This window comes from Carcharhinus amblyrhynchos, chromosome 17 (genome assembly GCF_965287045.1).
Source record: "Carcharhinus amblyrhynchos chromosome 17, sCarAmb.v2.hapA, whole genome shotgun sequence".
Classification (NCBI taxonomy): domain Eukaryota; kingdom Metazoa; phylum Chordata; class Chondrichthyes; order Carcharhiniformes; family Carcharhinidae; genus Carcharhinus; species Carcharhinus amblyrhynchos.
The window spans coordinates 27,249,457-27,270,399 of NC_137340.1; the positions used below are offsets into that span (position 1 = coordinate 27,249,457).

General features: G+C 44.1%; 1 protein-coding gene across 3 annotated transcripts in view; it reads left to right on the forward strand.

Moving 5' to 3' along the window:
• The first annotated feature begins 516 nt into the window (after nt 1–516).
• Nucleotides 517–20,943, forward strand: part of ctbp2a (C-terminal binding protein 2a) — a 316,236-nt gene continuing 295,809 nt past the window's right edge. For 2 of the 3 annotated variants that reach the window (XM_080205655.1, XM_080205657.1), the window contains exon 1: nt 517–965. The gene's annotated coding sequence lies outside the window, so the exon portion shown is untranslated. The remainder of the gene's footprint in view (nt 966–20,943) is intronic. The other variant, XM_080205656.1, reaches the window with a different exon arrangement.

A 20,943-nucleotide genomic window follows, 5' to 3' on the forward strand; every position in this document is an offset into this window, starting at 1 on the left:
CTGTAAGTAGGAGTGGATATATATTGTTGGACACATTGAGATGGTGCAGTTGCTGTAAGTGGGTATATATTGTTAAATACTTTGAGATGGTACAGTTGCTGTAAATGAGTAGATATTCTTGGACACATTGAGATGGTGCAGTTGCTGTAAGTGGGTTTATATTGTTGGACACATTGTGATGGTGTAGTTGCTGTAAATGAGTTTATATTGTTGGGTAAATTGAGATGGTGTAGTTGTTGTAAGTGGGTATATATATTGTTGGAGACATTGAGATGGTGAAGTTGCTGCAAGTGGGTTTATATTGTTGGGTACATTGAGATGGTGCAGTTGGAAAGTTGAGGTTTGTAGGCGGGTGTTGCTGTGTGTTGTGCTGAGTGTGAGGGTAGGGCTGAGCTGGTGGTGTGGCCGCTGTCAGGCTGTGTAGTGAGTGTGTGGACTGGGTGAGTGAGTGAGAGCTGGAGGCGCGGCTGTCCATGTGGGGCTGTGTCATTGGTTTGGAGCAGCCCCGCCTGCCCGCGGAGCCCCGCACCATCGCAGGCGAGGCGAGCCCGGCTCTGTCCCTTCTCTCTGCACACACACATATACACACACACACACAACTCCATCCGCTCCGGGGGGCTCCTCCTGCAGAGAGAAGGGGAGAAGCAAAGGGGACAGGAGCCGCTTGCAGCCGGCAGGAGCTCCAGAGGCGGAGCGCCCGGGATCTGAGCCGCCCAGCCGCCGGGATCTCTCCCCCTCTGCCCGCCCGGAGGAGCCGCTGCCCCGGGGATCGGCTCCGCTCCGCCGCTCGGATCTTACAGGCTGTTAGTTGGAGGATTAAGTTTTTATTTATTTGGTTTTTTTTTTCTGGGGGTGAGGACCGGCTGGCGATGGGCACCGAGCGGGAGGACAGCGACTGATGGAGATGCTGAGAGTGGCGCTGGTGCCCAGGGACAGGCGGCTCTAACTTGGCGGCGATCACACAGGTACCGAGCCCGCTTCGGACAGCGGCAGCGCCGGCTTCCCCTCGCTGCGCCCGGCTCAGAGCGCCCACTGCCCCCCTCCCACTGCCCACTGCCCCCCCCACTGCCCCCCCACTACCCACTACCCCCCTCCCACTGCCCACTACCCCCGCCCACCGCCCACTGCCCACTGCCCCCCTCCCACTGCCCCCCCAATACCCACTGCCCCCCTCCCACTGCCCACTGCCCCCCCTACTGCCCCCCCACTACCCACTACCCCCCTCCCACTGCCCACTACCCCCGCCCACCGCCCACTGCCCACTGTCCCCCCTCCCACTGCCCCCCTCCCACTGCCCCCCTCCCACTGCCCACTGTCCCCCCTCCCACTGCCCCCCTCCCACTGCCCCCCTCCCACTGCCCCCTCCCACTGCCCCCCTTCCCAGCGCCCACTGCCCTCCTTCCCAGCGCCCACTGCCCTCCTTCCCAGCGCCCACTGCCCTCCTTCCCAGCACCCACTGACCCCCCCCAGTGTCCACTGACCCCCCCAGCACCCACTGCCCCCCTCCCAGTGCCCATTGCCCCCCTCCCACTGCCCACTGCCCCCCTCCCACTGCCCACTGCCCCCCTCCCACTGCCCTGCCCACTGCCCCCCAGCGCCCACTGCATCCTAGCACCCAGTGCCCATTGCCCCTCGTGTCTGTTGCCTCCAGTGCCTGATGCCCCAAGTGCTTGTTGCCCCAAAGTGCCTGTTGCTCCCACCCATTGTCCCCAGGTGCCCATTGCCCACAAGTGCCCATTGCCTGCCCAAGTATGCATTGCCCACCCAAATACCTTTTGCCCCCCAGTGTCCATTGTACCCTACTGCCCATCACCCCCACTCCCTCTAATGCCCATTACCCCCCAGTTCCCATTGCCCCCAGTGCCTAAACAGTGCCCACTACTCCCACCCCACCTTAACCTCACCTCACACTCCTGTCATCCCTTGGACAGTGCCCATTTGGCTGTATCCAGGGCCTAGCTCACCTTTAGAGCCTGTTGTATTTTGCACCCGCTCCATCACCACCACCAGAGATGGAGGATGCTGGGTGCTGAGGTGTTGCTCGTTTACTTTAAGAGTTGGTGTGGGGTTTATCGAGATTGTGGTCTAATGTGGGAGAGGCTGGGAGCCACATGGCTGCTAGCTGGTATATTGAGACCAGGCTGTGGTGGGCAGCATCAGCAGAGCTCCAGTCACACTTCAGAAACCCTCATTTCTGCTTTCCTCATTTTGGTTAATGTTTGAGATCTTTCAGTCTATGAACCTGGCCTCAGCCCCACTCCCTGCTGTGTTCTCTGCTACGCTCCCCCCCAGCCATACTCTGCTCCCCCCCCCACCATGACCATACTGTGCTTTCCCCCCCACCCCGTCATCACCATACTCTGCTTCCCCCCCCACCGCGCCACTACCATACTCTGCTCCCCCTCCACAAATGTACTCTGCTCCCCCCTCCGACCAAACTCTGCCCCCTCCCCATGACCATACTCTGCTCCCCCCCGGCCCCTTTTCTTACCCCAGTCTCTATAACTCTACAAAGTGTAACAATGTCATCTTAAAAGTTGTTTAAAGCAGTCAGCTCGGTAACTTTCCTCTTGGCATCATTGGGATAGAGCTTTTACGAAAACACCCATTGATTTTTAGATTGCTTTGAAGAGGTGTTTACAGTTTTAAAGTCGACCATTTTGACATTCAGAATTTTCAGATCTTTTCTTACTGAAAGAACACATGACACTGAATGTCTTTCTACATAAACCGTAGTGATTGTGAGTGACTAGCATAAGGTCATTCATTTTATAAAGTTTATCGTTGTATGATACAATTATGAAATTTAAACATAGGAACAGTAACAAATCGGGCTTTTTGATGACAGCTTTGTGCGTGTTTCCCTTTTCCCAAGTTTCATATAGTAACAGCAGGATTTATATTCCCTTTCTTTGCAAATTACTTGTTTGTATTCAGATTTCACTATTGGTGAGAAGCACTATTTTATCCTGCCAGGGCTTCATATTTGACAGGCTGAGAGTAGTGTCAGATAGTAATCCAGGGTCATGTATGGTCAGAGCAAATAATACCTGTTGAATAATGTATTTATTCCATACCCCATTTCCTTTTGAATGAATTGATTTTGATTGGGTTATTACTTAACAAATAAAACAAGATGAATACAGTATGGAAGGTTAATAAGTGACGTTTAACCCATGCAGGATTTGGGCCTGAACTTGGCATTGTATTTTTGTTTGCAAAGTGTGTCAGTGCAGATATTTTTGTAGGATGGACAGTGTGTAACAGTTAGCGTTATCCAGACAGTAGATACTTTGCCAGATTATACATTTGGTGGATGATTAAATTTTGATGTGAAATAATGTAAAATGTAATCTTTTAAATTTTCTTCCCGTTGAACGAGGCAAGGTGAAGAATTGGAATTAGTAATAGAATTATTGGTTACTTTCACAGATTTGCATCTGACTCTAAATTTGCTGCTACATAATTAAGATGAAATGGCTTCAGAGTTTGACTTCTACAGTGACCCAACCATTCAGCTCAATAGAGATTGATTCAGGAAATTTCAAAGCTGTTTGATTCCAGAAATTGTTTTGGTGATATATTAGTGAGATTAATAGGGCTTTCACATGTGCTGTAATGGTCAATCATGTACAATATATTCTTCAAATCAAAACAAAGTTACATTTTAAATCCCCATTAAATCCATTGAAAAAGACAAGAAGTCCACAGACATAGTGGGTGAGTGCGCCAATACTAACTCAGTATGGGCATTTAGAAGGATGCACAGGTCACACTTCCTGATCGTGATTTTCATGCTCCTTTTCTGTGTGGGTCACCCTGGCAACGACTAGCACACTCACAGAAACCTCTTCCCCCTTCCCAAACTTCCAGAAAAATGTGTCAGCCTATTCCAGGAAGAAATCCAGCATGCTAAGTGGGTTGGCAATTAGTTGTGAGGTCAGAAACAGACCAGAGTGACAGTAGGATTGCCGGGAGTTAGCAAGTGGTGATTCACAGAATCCTGTGTGTGTCCCACAGATTTTCAGTACTGAAATTGACCTGGATGAAGGAATAGGGAGTTGACAGACAGCTCTAACTTATAGGTGCAGAAAATTGTGTGGACGTGAACATAAATTACTATGGCAAATGGAGTGCAATGTTACGAACTACGAAGCCATTCACTTTAAATTTGAGGACATCACTTCTCGGCCTTTTGGCTAAGATCAAACATCAGATCAAGCCCAAGGTGAGATGCAATGCCTCATCTTGGCAGCTTGAACCTTGTTTGTCTCTTTTGTGGGGACCTTGAACTGGATTCAGTTGGTTTTTGAATTTGGTTTTTGGAGCAAGCATGGAATGGATCTGGGTTTGCCCAGTCCATTCTGAGCATTGGCTTTGCAACTTTAAAAATGGAGTAAAAAAATTAAAAAATAAATCAAATATTTTCCTTACTGATGAGTGACTGGGAGCAAAAGGATTTAGGTACCAATCGAACAGATATTGCAATCAATTGGACTAATGGAACTGGAAATGAAGATTCAGGGGCACAGAGCAATGCTCAGATCCCAACTGAACTGTGTGTGCAATTTTGGACCCTGTACCTCAGGAAGGAAGGTATACAGATTCAGTGGAGTGACGTTAGGGATTACCCCAGGCTTTGTGTGACAGCGGAGTGAATTTCTTTTTGGTGGGGGGGGGGTGGATGTTCTGAGAGTTGTTGGGCAGGGTGAAGGCCTCAGTCGCCGAACTGTGTGGTGGATGGCTGGTTAGAATGAGGTTGAACATGTTGGGCAGTGTTTAAGCTGCGGGGTTCTTTTTAAAAGCTTTTTTCTTTTGCAGTAGGAATCAGGCCTCATATTTATCCATTTGGCCATGCCCACCATCAGAGGAAAAAGTGTGAGGGTTGGAAGGAGGGTTTGCCTTGGGGATCACAACCCCAAAGATTTGCCTGAAGGGTTGGGGTTGTGATGTTGCCCAGAGTTTAAGAAGTTGAGAGATGATCTATTGAAATTTTAATATGGTAATTTCCCTGTGCGTACGGTATTTTCTTTGTTGAGGGAACCATAACAAAATGAAATTAGTAGTTGACTAGCTGGAATGAAATCTGGCAGCACTTTTTTTACAGAATGGATTGGGGGAATCTGGAACTCATTTCGAAAAGAGTATGGATGTTTAATTAATTGAAAATTCCAAGACTGAGATTGATTGGCTTTGTTAGTGAAGGGTATCAAGATAAATGGAGAAAAGGTGGGTAAATGGATTTGATGTACAGATCGAATAACTCTGGGAAAGAGCTGCTGTTTTAAGGTTAGGAGCAGGGGTAGGCCATTCAGCCCATCAAGCCTGCTCCTCCATTCAATATGAGCATAGTTGATTATCCACTCCAATGCCTTTTACCCACGCTATCCGAATGTCCTTTTATGTCATTGGTATTTAGAAATCTATCAATCTCTGCTTTAAACATAGTCATCAATTGGGCTTCCACTGCCCTCTGGGGTAGGGAATTCCATAGATTCATGCATTCTGTTGAGTAAAATCATTTCTCCCATCTTGGTCCTAAATGGCTTCACACTTATTTCGAAATTGTGTCCCTTGGTTGTTGACAACCCTGTGGAAACATCTTATCTGCATTTACTCTGTCTACCCCTTTAAATATTTGTAGGTTTCAATTAGATCACCTCTCATTCTTCAAAAACCTGGAAAATACAGACCCAATCTCCCTTCATAGGTCATTCCAGGAATGAGTCTGGTAAACCTTTGTTAAACTCCCTCTATGGAAAGCGAACATGCAGGTGTAGCAAGCAATAACTTATTGGTGAGGACACCCAGGTCTCTTTGTAAATCTACAATTTCAAATCTTTTACCATTTAAGAAATACTTTGCACATCCATTCCTCCTACCAAGGTGGGTAATCTCACAATTTTCTGCCATGCTCTTGCCCACTCGCTAAATCTGTCCACATCCTGTTGAAGCCACTTTTTGCACCTTCTTCACTCCACGCATTTCCGCCAAGTTTTGTGTCATCTGCGAATTTGGAAATATTGCGTTTGGTCCCCACATCCAATTCATTGATACATATTGTGAACAGCTGGGGCCAGAGTACTGATGCTTGTTGTACCCCGATCAGAGCCTGCTAATGTGAGACTGACCCGTTTATTACTACTCTTGGTTTTCTAACCGTTAACCAATCCTCAACACTGTATTACCTTCTGTCCCACGTGCTTGAAGTTTGCAAAGCAGCCTCCGGTGGGGGACTTTATCAAAAGTTTTCTGAGAATCTAAGTATGTTGAATCCACTGACTCCGTTTACGGCCCACTTGTGTTCATGTGTCCCTCTGTGGATGGAAGAAGGTGGTGATTCTTCTGAGTTTCCTGTATGCACCTGTGGCAGAAACTGTCTGATTTATTCATGAGGATGAAGGTCCCAGAGACCTAACAAATGAATTGCTGTAAATGAAATTCTGTGAATGCTCTCTCACCATCTATTTTCCAAAAGCTTCAGCTCAATTACAGTTAACAGAATCCACTAGTAGTCTCCATCCGAATCAGGATAGTGAGTGCAGCTGGGCTGTGCAACCAGGCAGGGCATCACAGTTTACCCCAATGCCAGCTTCCCACCAGTGATGGCGGGTAATGACCAGTGATGGGAATCTTGGACTTCACTAATTCAAATGGCACTCCCCAAAATTGTAAAACCACTCCTGCTGCCTTAGCAATGGCCAGTGAAACGGGCAGTTCAACCTGGTGACCTTTTAGTCTTTGTGCTTTATTGCTGCAGTGATCTTTATCCACAACCAAGTGAAAGGACTGTTGATATGAATATATATTTTAAACATTTATTGTGCCAGCAGGATGGGATTGCTCATTCCACTTGATCGAAATTCTGTGGTTAAGTTTCAGTCTTTGAATTTGAAGTGTTGTGAAAATAATCAGATGAATCTCACTGCTATTTCCAGTCATACTTCAGAAATTCAGTTTCAGCACTAAGCTTGTTCTGCACTGCACTGGGGCAGGCCTGAAGGTGTGTGTGTTGTGTGTGTGTGTGTGTTTCTGATTTAAGTGGATGCATTTTTAGCTGCTTCATTCGTTTTTTGGAGATTTTATTAAGATAGAAATCTGCCCCGGTTTTGCAGCAGATGTGCTCTTTGCACATTAAACCCGGACATCTTACTATTCGGAAAGTTGACTTTGTTTTGACAGTGGCTGCTCTGGTGATGTCGTAACAGTTGAAAAGTGTAGCCTGTGTGATCAGGAAAAATAATTTGGTGCCTCGATGTGAGAAAAAAGGGACTGCACAAAGTGCTATGGTGGTACAGTGATTAGCACTGCTGCCTCATAGCACCAGGGTCCTGGGTTCAATTCCAGCTGTGGGTGACTGTCTGTCTGTGTGGAGTTTGCATGTTCTCCCCGTGTCTGCATGGGTTTCCTCTGGGTGCTCTGGTTTCGTCCCACAGTCTGAAGATGTGTGGGTTGGGTGTATTGTAAAATTGTGGTAAGATTACCCTTTAGTATCCCAGGATGTGTAGGTTAAATGGGATTAGCCATGGTAAAATGTGTGGGATTATGGGGATAGGGTGCGGGGGGGTGGTGAGAAGGCCTGGGTAAGATACTCTGTCAGAGGGTCGGTGCAGAATTGATGGGCTGAATGGCCTTTCCTGAACTGTAAATATTCAATGCAGTGCAGTGCAGGTGGTCGATACTTATTTTGGGCAAAGTGTTTGCTGCTTCTCCTGAAACTCCGTTTGTATTACCACTATATTCAGGGTACGTCAGCATTTAAACAACCTGTATCTCTTTTTACACCTCAAACAGAATAAGTTGTACTCTTCTGTCTGAATACTGGGCCGATACCCACTGGAGTGGTGACACCCTCTTGTAACATACTGCTTCTCTTGATAGGGGCTTGTGTGTCAGACTAATGAGTTGTCATGGTCTTTATTATGAGAAGAACCAATAGTATAATTTGTTGGATATAAAAAGAAAGTGGAAGAAATGGGTTGCCTTGTGCTAATCTGCTCTGGGTTTTAATATGGCTCTATAAAAAGAAAAATTAAGCGCAGGAAAGTAATTGTGTATAACAGGACTAAGAGCGAATTGAAGGTGATGAAAGTGGAACTTTGGACATTTTGCTTTTTCCATTTATATTTATCTTGGTCGGAAATCAGTCCAAGACCCCCTCCCTGTTGCCTCCCACCACTGGAGTTGTTCTTTTAACAGAAGGGGTGGCAGCACTCTTCCCGCAGTCTTATCATGATCAGCTGGACAAAGCTGCTGTGAAGCTTAACTAATCCTGCTAGTTTCTTTCTCCGGAAGATGAACTAGCACTGCAGCAAGAACCCTGGTTGTAAACAGACATTGAGTTTGCTAACTGCACATGTAAGCAGTATTTGAGGCTTGATTTCCTGAGTTGGAATTTTGTCATTCTGTCAGGTCAGCCATATCACAGAGCTGCTCTTCACTTCAGTTTTCTTGCTACATCTGTTGCACCCCCTCGTCCAACATCTCCAGTGTCAACTTCTGCTATCTCCGAAACAAAGTGTATTTCGACTCCACTCACTTCACTGCCCAAGATTCCTTATGTTTGATATATCGCTTTCTTTGTGAAGGGTGCTAGAGAAATGCAAATTGCACAGTGGCGGCACAGTGGTTAGCACTGCTGCCTCACAGCGCCATGGGCCTGGGTTCAATTCTGGCCTTGGGTAACTTTCTGCATGGAGTTTGCACATTCTCCCCCTGTCTGCGTGAGTTTCCTCCGGGTGCGCCGGTTTCCTCCCACAGTCCAAAGATGTGCAGTTTAAGTGGATTGACCATGCTAAACTGTCCCTTAGGTTAGGGGGAATTAGTGGGGTAAATATGTGTGGTTACGGGATAGGGCCTGGTAAAGTGCAGACGTGATGGGCTGAAAGGCCTCCTTCTGCACTGTAGGAAAAAGAAATTGCTGTTTAATTTTAAAATGAATCTGGAATAAGTAATAACAAGATTAATGTGTGAGTGCTCAAAAACAGAAACAGTATTGGCAAATTGGCACATGTATGCTTTTTAATGAATTTTTTTTTGCCATTTTGCCCACTAATATGGAAACCAATTGCATTGAAAGTTACCACAGCAAAATACCTTGGATGCTGAAAATTTTAAGTCAAACCTGAAACTGCTGGAAACACCCAGCAGGTCAAGTAGCATCTGTGAAGCGGGAAACCGTTAATGTTTCAGGTTGATGGCCTTTCATTATGATGTTGCAGAGTAAATTGCATTTAAGACCACTCGACAAGCCAACCTGGTGATCGAATCAATGTAGCATCGCTGCTGCAGATTTGAATATGGAGCTGGTCATGTCACACTGTCAGGAATCCTGTTTTTAAAGAATGTGGATTATTTAGAGTTCTCCACTTGCAGATTTATGATTATAAATAGTGTCTGAGTGACTCACTTTCCATTGTACTAATTGAACTCTGATGCTATTAATTGTGTGGCTGTTCATTTTTAAATTGCCGCTTAACTGAAGTCTTGAACACAACAATACTTTTATAAACATGCTGGTATTAAAAGATGAACTGCAAGGAAGTGCAAAATGTTTTGTCAAGCCTTTCTGGCAGTCTTCAGTGCAGTTGTTAAATGAAACCTGTTTCCTCCATTTAAACAAAGGGAGAGTTGGAATCCCAGTGTCCTCTGGAATTGGTGTAACGTTGCTTCCACTTTGTCTCGTGTGCCCCACATGGTGATGGGGAAGACATTTGTTCTCATTATTCAGACAGATCTTCAAGTGGGTTGTCAATTTGCAGTTGATGTCCTTTGAGGAGACATTTCTTAGAGATGGTAAACCTCTTCATCTGGGCTTTAATAACCTCATTGTGTCCTAGTAACAGCCAGGGAAGCATTTTTGAAGTGCTGTCATGCTGCTAATATAGGGACCGTGGTAGCCATTTTGCAAACAGCAACGTTCCACAAGTGACCATGAAACAAACTGTCCAGATTATCTGTTTTATTGATTATGATGGTTGAGGGATACATGTTGATCCGGAGAACAGGGGGAATTCCTCTTTACTTTCACAGAGAGTGCTGTGACATCTTTTACATCCAGCTGAGGACAGTAGCACAATGGTTAGCACTGCTGCCTCACTGCACCAGGAACCTGGGTTCAACTCCAGCCTTGCGTAACTGTCTGTGTGGAGTTTGCACCATCTCCCCCTGTCTGCATGGGTTTCCTCCGGGTGTCCCAGTTTACTTCCCACAGTCCAAAGATGTGTAGGTTAGGTGGGTCAGCCATGGGAAATGTGTGAGGTTATGGGGAGAGGTTGGGAAGGTGGGCCTGGATAAGATGCTCTTTCAGAGAGTTGGTGCAGACTTGATGGGCTGAATGCCCTCCTTCACATTGTCAGGAATCTTTGAAACAGGAGCCCCACTGTTGTATGAATAGATCCAAGCCAGGATCAAACCTGGGTCCCTGGCACTGTGAGGCAGCAATGCTAACCACTGTGCCACCCCCAAGTGACCACTTGATCCAGAAGGCACTTTCTATAAGCTTTCCATTCTGACAAACTGATTGGAGGTTGCTAGCCCCATTGCTAGCCAGTATTTTCAATATAGCCATTCAGGGATTGATGTTGATAGTGAAGAAAAGTAACGGTTTATTTGAGGGATTTGCAATTAATTAATTTTGATGTGTAAATTCCACGTGGTTCAGAGGAAGGGCTGCTGGGATAATGAAAGCATTGTACAAGGAATTTCTATGGGGTTGTTTTTGTTTTGTTGGCTTGTTAAGTTTGAATGGATTGCAATGAGATTTGCAGTAATATAATGATGAATGAACTTAGAAAAGTTACAGTAACCCCATACAGATACACTTCCGTGATTGATGCAAGTACAATCAACTCATTTTCCACTGTTTTTAGTTATTTATTTTCTCGGGCCAAACAAAGACTGCACTGTTTGATTGTTGCCTGCAGCTGTATGCTGTATGTCCAACATTTTGTGGTGTATTGTGAAACCAATCAGGTGTTCAAGTATTCTGCTGTCACCAAAAAATGTTATCTCACTCCAGCATAATATGAAATGTGTTGCTGGTGCAGTAACCATTCACTGCCAGAGCTAATTATTCTTCATAATTACTTGTTAACTCTGCAGTATTCCAAGACTTAAGTCCGATTAAAAGTCATTATAAGTAGGAATGGAAAAAGGGCATTCACTTTATCAAACCCATTGTTTCCATAGGCCGTGTGCAATTCTTCCTGCACCACCTATTTAATCGTAGGCTGGGTCTCACTGACTGAATATATGAAGGGCAGCTTCGATCTCTTAAAGATAATCAAACTCCTCAATATCTACATTGCCACATTTCCACCACTTAACCCAGGGTGGTTTCCCAATGTAGTCCATTCCATTGCCCTGTTACAGTTTCAGAGGGTCCGTCACCACTCCATGTCTTGTGGAACATGTGTACTCTGTGGAAAGATGAGATTGTATTTATAAATGCTGTTGAGTTTGATACGTATGATTCAAACTAGCAGCGACTCATTGTGAAAAAGACTTCCTGGTACCAAAGCACCTGCTTACATGGAATTCTTTAACTTCACCTGAGAGACCTTTAGGCAGCTGATCTACCATCGGGTGAAGGGAGAAGGGAAAGACAGCTCGTGTGTAATGAGAGGACCAAGACATCCTTGGCGAATGTGATCATCATCATTACATCAAAACTTAAAAACACAACTTACTTCTGATTAAAACAAAATTGTCCACGTTTAAGAAAGGGGACTAAATAACAGGGGGCGTAAGATTAATCTGTGTATTAATGATAAGACGGCATGTTATTCACTTTTATTATTTGCACATTATAACCTGGAAATTACAGTTAATGATATTGGCAGATAAATGCTTAACATATTTGCATGACATTCTTATGACTGATACCATGCACTTTATGTATTATCTGAAATGGGTTACTACTGCTGCTGTGTGTAAGAATGTCATATGGGTGTGTTAAGTATTGATTTATTCTTGTTGGCCAAAAGTGATGTGTCTCTTTTGATGAGAGAGAGAGAGACTGAATTTAACAATGCTCAATGGTATTTATTTTCCACTTAAAACACTAATAAGTGATCATTTGACAAGTGGAGCTTGAAAATCTTCAGTTAAGGTACTTATCCAATGTATAAACTAATTTGAATTATTTGAGTTGTGTCTAACAAATCTGAGGGGCCATTAACTTTTGAGCAAATCCACAGTGGTTAGCACTGCTGACTCACAGCGCCAGGGACCCGAGTTCGATTCCTGGCTTAAATCACTATCCGTGCAGAATCTGCATGTTCTCCCCGTGTCTGCATGGGTTGCCTCTGGGGTCTCGGGTTTTCTCCCACAGTCCGAAAGACGTGCTGGTTAGGCGCATTGGCCCTGCTAAATTCTCCCTCAGTGTACCCAAACAAGCGCCGGGGTGTGGCGACTAGGTGACTTTGACAGTAACTTCATTGCAGTGTTAATGTAAACATACTTGTGACACTAATAAATAAACTTTATCCATGTCTATGGTCCTGTTGTTGCCAATCCCACCATGCAACACAGCATAAACAGAACAAGTTCAGGACAATGGCACAGATCTCTTTAAATCTGTAAGTTATAAGGAGGACTGGAACTTGGAAGGTTTTGTGGAGAAGGAGCAAGAGAGAAAGCTGTTTTCACCCAAAATGACTCAGGCTATTACCAGTACTATGTAAATGCCTGTCCCATTTTTGTTCTGCAGCAGAATGAGCAAACTGGCAGATTAAGTTTATTTTGTCCAGAGATGTGCAGGTTAGGTGGATTGGCCATGCTAAATTGCCCCTTAGTGTCAAGGAGACCAGCTAGGGTAAATGCATGGGGTTATGGGGATGGGTGGGATTGTGGTCAATGCAGACTCGATGGGCCGAATGGCTTTCTTCTGTACTGTAGGGATTCTATGATTAGTGCAGACTTGTGCTTAAAGTGACAGCCTCCCAATTACTTTTGTGTTTTACTAAAACAATGTTGCTATCCTGAAAATAACACAGATTTAAAAAACACGTTTGTAGTGATGTATAAAGGGTATGTTTGAACTATTTATGGAATGTGGTTTTTATTCCCAGTGAATTTAACCAGATGACCCATGAATTCTAAACAAGTTCACTTACGATCAGCTTCAGAGGTAGAAATGGAAGGCATAATTTATTACCTGAATAGTAAACTAGTCAAGATAATTTGGCACAAGTTTCAACAATTTTTAATTTAAGGATCTTAATGTGAGCTGTTGACTGAATAAGTGGCACCGTGGTTAGCATTCCTCACAGATCCAAAGTTCGATTCCCAGCTTGGGTCACTGCCTGTGTGGAGTTTGCACGTTCTCCCTGTGTCTGCATGGGTTTCTTCCGGGTGCTTCAGTTTCCTCCCACAGTCCAAACATGTGTGGGTTAGGTGCATTGGCCATGCTAAATTGCCCCTTGGTGTCCCGGGATGCATAGGTTAAAGGTATTAGCAGGGTAAATATGTGGGCTTACGGGGATAGGCCCTAACTGGGATTGTTGTTAGTGCAGACTCGATGGGCTGAATGGTCTCCTTCTGCACTGTAGGGATTGCACTCTTCTTCTACTAGAGTGTTCTAACCCATTTTTATTCCAATGCAAGTGGTCGTGTGATTGTTATTTCTCTTGCTGCTGAACCTGTTCTGTTTATGTCACATTGCATGGTGGGGCTGCAACAACAGGACCATGGTCATGGGTAGGTTTTGCACTTAGAGAGAGGTAGCACAAAACCATAGCTGTCATGTTGTACTTCTGACTCAGAATTTCCCTGACACTGCGGGGAGGTCTATAAAGCACATCCATTGTGAAAAAGATTACTGCTGGCTTTATACAGATGGGCTGACAGATCGGCAGCTGTTTACCTTTGTAGCCTGTGGCACTTCCTTCATCAAGAGCACCCAGTGAAACCTTTTCCAAGGAGATTTTGTTGGTCCCTGGAGCAGCAATATTGGATTGTTTGTATAGCGGATGCTTTTGTCACTGGAGACAACCTTTACAAAGGAAATCTGAAATTACTCTGTTGTGTGAGGTCTTGCCTTATGAGAGGTTGAAGGCTTCCGTCTTAAATAATTCCTAAATGGGAGATTAAGACATGACTGTTTATAGGATTGTGCCAGCACCACAAAGAATTTGATTTATCAGTGACTCATGGAGTCAGTGTGAACCTTTAACTTGGTGACTCAGTACAAAAAGCTGACTTAATACAAAGATCCATCAGTTACCTTGTGTGGAAATAAAGATTGTGCTTATTGTTCAGTCTGCTGCTTTGGGCACTAATAATGAATTTCCACAAGGTATTTTATTGATTTACAGACCTTGAAGCAGCCAATTTCACTGTTAGACATTACTGAAACAAGTTGTGTTTGGGTGGAACAGGAATGGGGAGGGGTTCAGGTTATAGTTGTGAGGACAACGTTCTCTCGTACCCTTCACCCCACCCTGCCATTGCTGTCTCCTCTGCACCGTGTTCATATGGCCGTTATTCATCGGTGATCCTTGATTATAAATCATGAAATCACAAGTAAGATCAGGTCAAAGCCTGATGCCATTTTTGTCTGAAGTTCATAGACATGCACCTCCAACCAGAGTCACTGGATATCAGTCAGAAATTGGAGCCCTGGCAGCTTTTTGCCTCCTTTTATAATGGTCAATTGTAGCAGTCCTAGTGGGGCAATCTAACTCTGTTCAAACTGGATCCTAGCTGATCGATGCAGATTTCAATGTTTCTCATGAATACGCTTCAGTTTCATTTCCCAGTTTAACCCTGTTACGGGGCCAGAAGGTGCCAGGTCAGATTCCTGATTTGTGGTGAGCAACAGTTAAATTGAGGTACTGCACATCAAACTTCTAAACTTGCAGTCAGCAAAGCTTTCTGCTATTCATGACCATAGCTGGAATGTTCAGAGAAGTATGTGTATGTTGAGGAAGACAATAATAGCTTTGCAGCCACTTGTCATGGCTAACACACACAAATAATGACTGTGTGGATTGGTAATAGAGGACTGTTGGTGGTTTACAGAGCTATACCCAACTAAGAACCATTGCCTTCAAAAGAGGAGGAGTGGAATGCAAAACAATTTGAAACAAATGTATTGATTTTTTTGTTCTTTTTTTGCAATATATTTAATTATTGATCACGAGTATTAACTATCCATCGGTTTGTTTGTGTTGAAGCATTATCCATTGAGAAGGCTTTGGAAACACGTTAACAGGTGACTTGATAGAGGTGCACAAAATTATGAGGGGAAGAGATATAGTAAACGGGATAAAATTGTTTCCCTTGGCAGACAATGCTAGAACCTGTGGACATAGATTCAAGACATGGAGTAGTAGGTATAGAGGGGACATGAGGTGGATCTACAATAACAGCAGAATCTTGTTCCTGTAATCACTTGTGAACCTTTTTACACAAAGTGTGTGGGTGTCTGGAATTCACTGCCCAAGTTGGTGGTAGAGGCAGAGACCCTAAACCCTTTAAAAAAGTACTTGGGTACTTGGGGGAAGCCGATGGCCTAGTGGTAATATTGATAGGCTATCAATCCAGAAACTCAGCTAATGTTCTGGAGACCCAGGATCAAATCCCACCATGGCAGATTGTGGAATTTGAATTCAATAAAAATATCTGGAATTAAGAAAATTAAGCAATGTGGCTGACTCTCAACTGCTGTCCAAGGGGAGCTGGGAATGGGCAATGACCAGCCAGCGACATTCATGCCCCATGAATGAATAAAACAAAATTTGCACCTTAAGTGCCATAAGGTGGAATTAGAAAGGGCACTTGGGTGTCCTCAGGTTGGCATGGACAAGATGGGTTGAATGGTCTCCTGTGCTGTAACTTTTCTATGGTTTGCCTTTTAAGATGGGTTACCATTTCTTCATTGCCGATGTAATCCACAATCATCAAATTCATTACTGATCAGACAGATAGGACAGCAGAAGGCACCATTCTGGGAAATGAAAGTGCCAATGTGCTACTACATTTAACTTTGATAATTTCTGATTTTTTTTGTGGGGGGGGGTGGTCTGATCTACTTTAAGTTTATTAGAAATAAAGCCCTGAGAAAAAAGATAGATGTGTCTTGATTCAGACAAAACTAGGAGAGATTAATACATCTTTTTTATCTCAGTGGACACGGCTTTTAATTGGACAAAAGTATTTTCTTCTGATAGCCAACTAGGGGAACAGTAAAGTTTCAGGCTAAAATTGTCAGTCTGTTTTCATCAGTGGGATTTTCTAGCTCCACTGATGGCAGCCCCCACTGCAGGTTCCCCAGAGGATGCAAATGCTGGCACAGTCTGAGGATTCAGAGTGGACCATTTAGGACGGAGGTGAGGAGTCATTTCTTCACCTAAAGTGTGGTGAGCCTGTTGGAATTCTTTACCACAGGAAGTAGTTGATGCCATTGAATGTATTCAAGAGGCGGCTAGATATAGCACTTGGAGCAAATGGGATCAAAAATTATGGGGAGAAAGCAGGGTTAGGTTGTTGAGTTGTACAATCAGCCACGATTGTAATGAATGGCGGAGCAGGCTCAACAGCCAGATGGCCTTCTGCAGCTCCTATCTTCTATGTTTCTATGAAAACCCGCTGGCGGCGGCGGGACTAGAAGATCCCACCACCGTTGGATGGCAGGCCACCTCCACTTCCGCAAATCATGACATGGCAGGGTGGCTGCCCAGAATCATTTTGAGCACAATATAGAATCTGGAAATTGTGTGGCTTTGTAGATTTAAACACAGTGGTGTATCTTGTGCTGCAGTCTTCGTTGCAAAAAGAGTGGCTGTATTCCACACTGCCACAAAAAAAGGTGCGTGTAACATTAATGGTCGTTTCACCTTGTCTAAATAATCCCCAATTCACTCATTCATACAAGCTTGTGTGGAATGTTATTTAGAATGTTTTGTCTGTTTGTCTTAGGGAAATGTAATTAGTGGGATCTCTCCAGGAGAGAGGCAAAATCTGGGAGCATTTGAAAGTGCTCCCAGCTTCATTCTGACAGGCGTATCGCCAGCAGGAGTGATGTGTGGTACTTTTCCTGCTAACCTATAGTCCACTACCTCGCATCTTTTGATGACTATTGCTGTTGGTCAACACTATTATTCAGCATCAGTTTGTGAAGAAATAACTTCCTTTAAGCGTGAGATCTGGGTGCATTTATCTTTACTCTTTAGCCAGTCATGCTTCAGGAAATCAACTATGACATATCGACGATTATTCTGTACTGTTTTTAGACATGAGTAATGTGTAAGCACTTATGTTCCAGTGTGCAGGATATGCCTCATATCCTCAATAGGTCAAGAGTAGAAATATGCACTTTTTTTTGTCTGCTGCAGTGACAATTGAGTGTGTGGCATCATTGATATTTCACTTTTGCACCTCTTTTCAAAGGCTGAGCCAGCCGTGAATGCCAGCATTGAATTTAGTCCTTAAGCCGTTGTGGCAATCTTTGCAAAAATGCATCGTCAATATTGTGTTGCAAAGGGTTTATTGTACTTATTGATTTCATTTAATTGACTATCTCTGTGAATTCAATAGAAATTAAAAATCTCAACCTGCCTTCTAAATGCACCTATTCTGTTTGCTGCTGTTAACTAGATAATACGCACTGTCTGCTTTTATTGCAATGAGTGAGTATTCTTTTCTGTGAAGATTACACATTTTGAACATATTTAGAGCCCAAATTGCACCTTCTGCGTAGCCAGACATGCCAGTGTATGAAGTCTGGAATGTGACTCATTCAAGCCTGACGATTCAATAAACAGACAGTTGTAATAAAATTGAATGGGACCAGCTGAGGACTGTGAGACTGTGAGCAGGAATTGTGTTCATTTCCACCATGTATTACAGATGACGGGGAAATGCCACCTAAATGTCTCGTCAAATATGTAGCTTCAAGCTGAAAATTCTAAAGCCGGCGTATTTTCTTTGTGCTTGTTGTCTTTTTGTAGTTTCCATCAAGGAAATTGATCATTGTCTGTAGAGGAAAAATGCCACAAGAGAAACGGACTCACTTCTGCCATGCTGTTTGTGTGTTTTAATGATTCCACTTGTGACACTTTGTCCAAATAAGTAACCGACAGTAACTTTAAAAAAAAGTATTTGATGGAATATGTGTTGCTGGCTAGGCCAGCATTTATTGCTTATCCTAGTTGTCCTTGAGAAGGTGGTGGAAAGCTGCCTTCTTAAGCTGCTGCAATCCATGTGGTGTAGGTGCACCTACGGTGCTGTTAGAGAGGGAATTCCAGGTTTTTAACTGACCAAGTGAAGGAATGGTGATATAGTTCCAGGTCAGGATGGTGTGTGATTTTGGGGGAGGATTTGGATTTGGTACTGTTCCCAAGAGTCTGATGCCCTTGTTATTTTAGGTAGTTTGGAAGGTGTTGCTGAAGGAGGCTTGGCAAGTTGTTACAGTGCGTCTAGCAGATGGTATATGCTGTGGTGGTGGAGGGTGAATGTGGACGGGACGCCAATCAAGCAGGCTGCTTTCGTCCTGGATGATGTTGAACTTCTCGAATGTTATTGGAGCAGCACTCACCCAGGAAAGTGGAAAGTATTCCATCACACTCCTGACTTGAGCTTTGTAGATGGCGGACTGGCTTTGGGGGAGTCAGGAGGTGAGTTACTTTCCACAGGATTCCCAGCCTCTGACCAGCTCTTGTAGTCACAGTATTTGTATGACGAGTCAAATTTTGGTCAATGGTAACCCCCAGGATATTGATGATTCTATGAGGGTAGGGGCAGAGATCAATGGGACAATGGATTTTGAGTATTGTAGTTTCCTTGATTATTAAATAGGGGGGAATAAAACGCTTTCATTGCTCAGAGCCTATTGATACAAGCCCTTGTAAGAGCTTCCAACAGTCTACAATGAATCACTGTAAGTTTCAGAATTAATACTACGAAACTTGACAAAGTGGAGAACCCTTCATGAAAATCGAAAGTGTGAGAAATTGTGCAACATGAAAATTCTTGTTGTAATTCAGGGTCCATTTTTGACCTTTTCCTGTGATCAGTTTAGTCATTGAGACTACGAGAGTTCAGCAGGATTAGTGGGAGTGAATCATGATCCTGAGGGAGACCTCTTGTCTCAGAAGTACACCACACATCTCAGCAATCGGGACAATTGCGTTACCTATAACCCACAGCAGAAAACAGTAACTACGCATCCTGGAGGACTGTGTAAACATCCAAAGCAAAATGATTGGTTAATGTTTATATATATTAACCAGAGTTTACCCGATATTTGACCGTGAGTGAATAAAAGTTAACTCCATTTGGAAAGTATGACGCCAGCACTGCTGATAAGTGAGAACAATTTTTATGGAAACAATTTGTGCATATAACAGGAACTGACTGTGTTACTCTGGAGTTCATTTGAGAGTTAATATTTCCCTAAGATTGCTGGCAGCAACGATGTGTTCACAATCCCACTGAATTACAGTACCGTATACAGGTTCTGTTAGTTATTATTGGAGTCATTTTTACACACGGGCTGTTTGTGTAAATGTATCAGCTTCGACTCTTAACATAAAAATGTTTTACATTGTGCTGTGCCTCAGCTCCTGTTAAGCATGACTGCACAACTGCTGCTCTGTTATGCTGTTGCACATAACTTTATAAAGCTCATGCCAACTCACTAGTTTTAGAAGTTATTGTTTACAAAGCCATTCAGCTTTGTAAGAGATTAATTCAAAATGTCCATCAGTTATAACTTGTGCCTTTAATGTGGGGACACGTTGAAAGGAGTGCAAGCAGACAGAATATTGATGGTGAGCCAAAGAAGGAGGTTTTTTTTTAAAAAAAGATTAATTTACAGGATGTGGGTGTCACTGGCTAGGTCAGCATTTATTGTCCCTCCCTAATTACCTTTGGGAAGATGGTGGTGAGTTGTCTTCTTGAATCGCTGCAGTCTCTGAAGTGTAGGTATACCCAAGGTGCTGTTAGCAATGGTGCTTCAGGACTTTGACCCAGTGACAGTGAAGGAACAGTGAGATATTTCCAAGTCAGAACGACTTGGAGGTGGCGGTGTTCCTGGGTATCTGCTGCTCTTGTCCTGCTGCCTGGTAGTGGTCGTGAGTTTGGAATGTGCTGCCTAAGGAACCCTGGTGAGTTCCTGCTGTGCATCTTGTAGATAAGAACATAAGAAATAGGAGCAGGAGTAGGCCATCTAGCCCTTCGAGCCTGCCCCGCCATTCAATAAGATCATGGCTGACCTGTCGTGGCTCAGTTCCACTTTCCCACCCTCTCCCCATAACCCTTAATCCCCTCTCTTATCAAAAACCCATCAACCCGCGTCTTAAAAATATTTAGCGAGGTAGCCTCCACCACTTCAACGGGCAGAGAATTCCAGAGATTCACCACCCTTTGAGTGGAGAAGTTCCTCCTCAACTCCGTTCTAAACCGCACCCCCCCTTATCTTGAGGCTGTGCCCTCTAGTCCTACTGTCCTTTCTGAGTGGGAAGAGCCTCTCCACCTCTATCCTATCTATCCCATTCATCATCTTATATGTCTCAATGAGATCTCCCCTCATTCTTCTAAACTCTAACGAGTACAAGCCTAGTTTATTCAGCCTCTCCTCATAGTTCAACCCCCTCAACTCCGGTATCAGCCTAGTAAACCTCCTTTGCACTCCCTCCAAGGCCAAAACGGTATGGCCTAAAGATTATGTCCTTATTATAGTCCGTGAGACAGTTCTCCCAATTTCCCCCCAGTTGTTAGGAGGACTGTGCAGAATGTGGGTTTGCCATTGTCTTTTCCGGTGCCTAGGTTGATGCTGGATGATCTGTCCGGTTTCATTCCTTTTTGTTCCACGTGTAATGGTGAGTACAGCTGATGGCTTTCTTGGCTATTTAAGAGTCAACCACATTGCAGTTGGTCTGGAATTACATATAGGCCAGACCAGGTAAATTTGGCAGATTTCCTTCTCTAAAGGACATT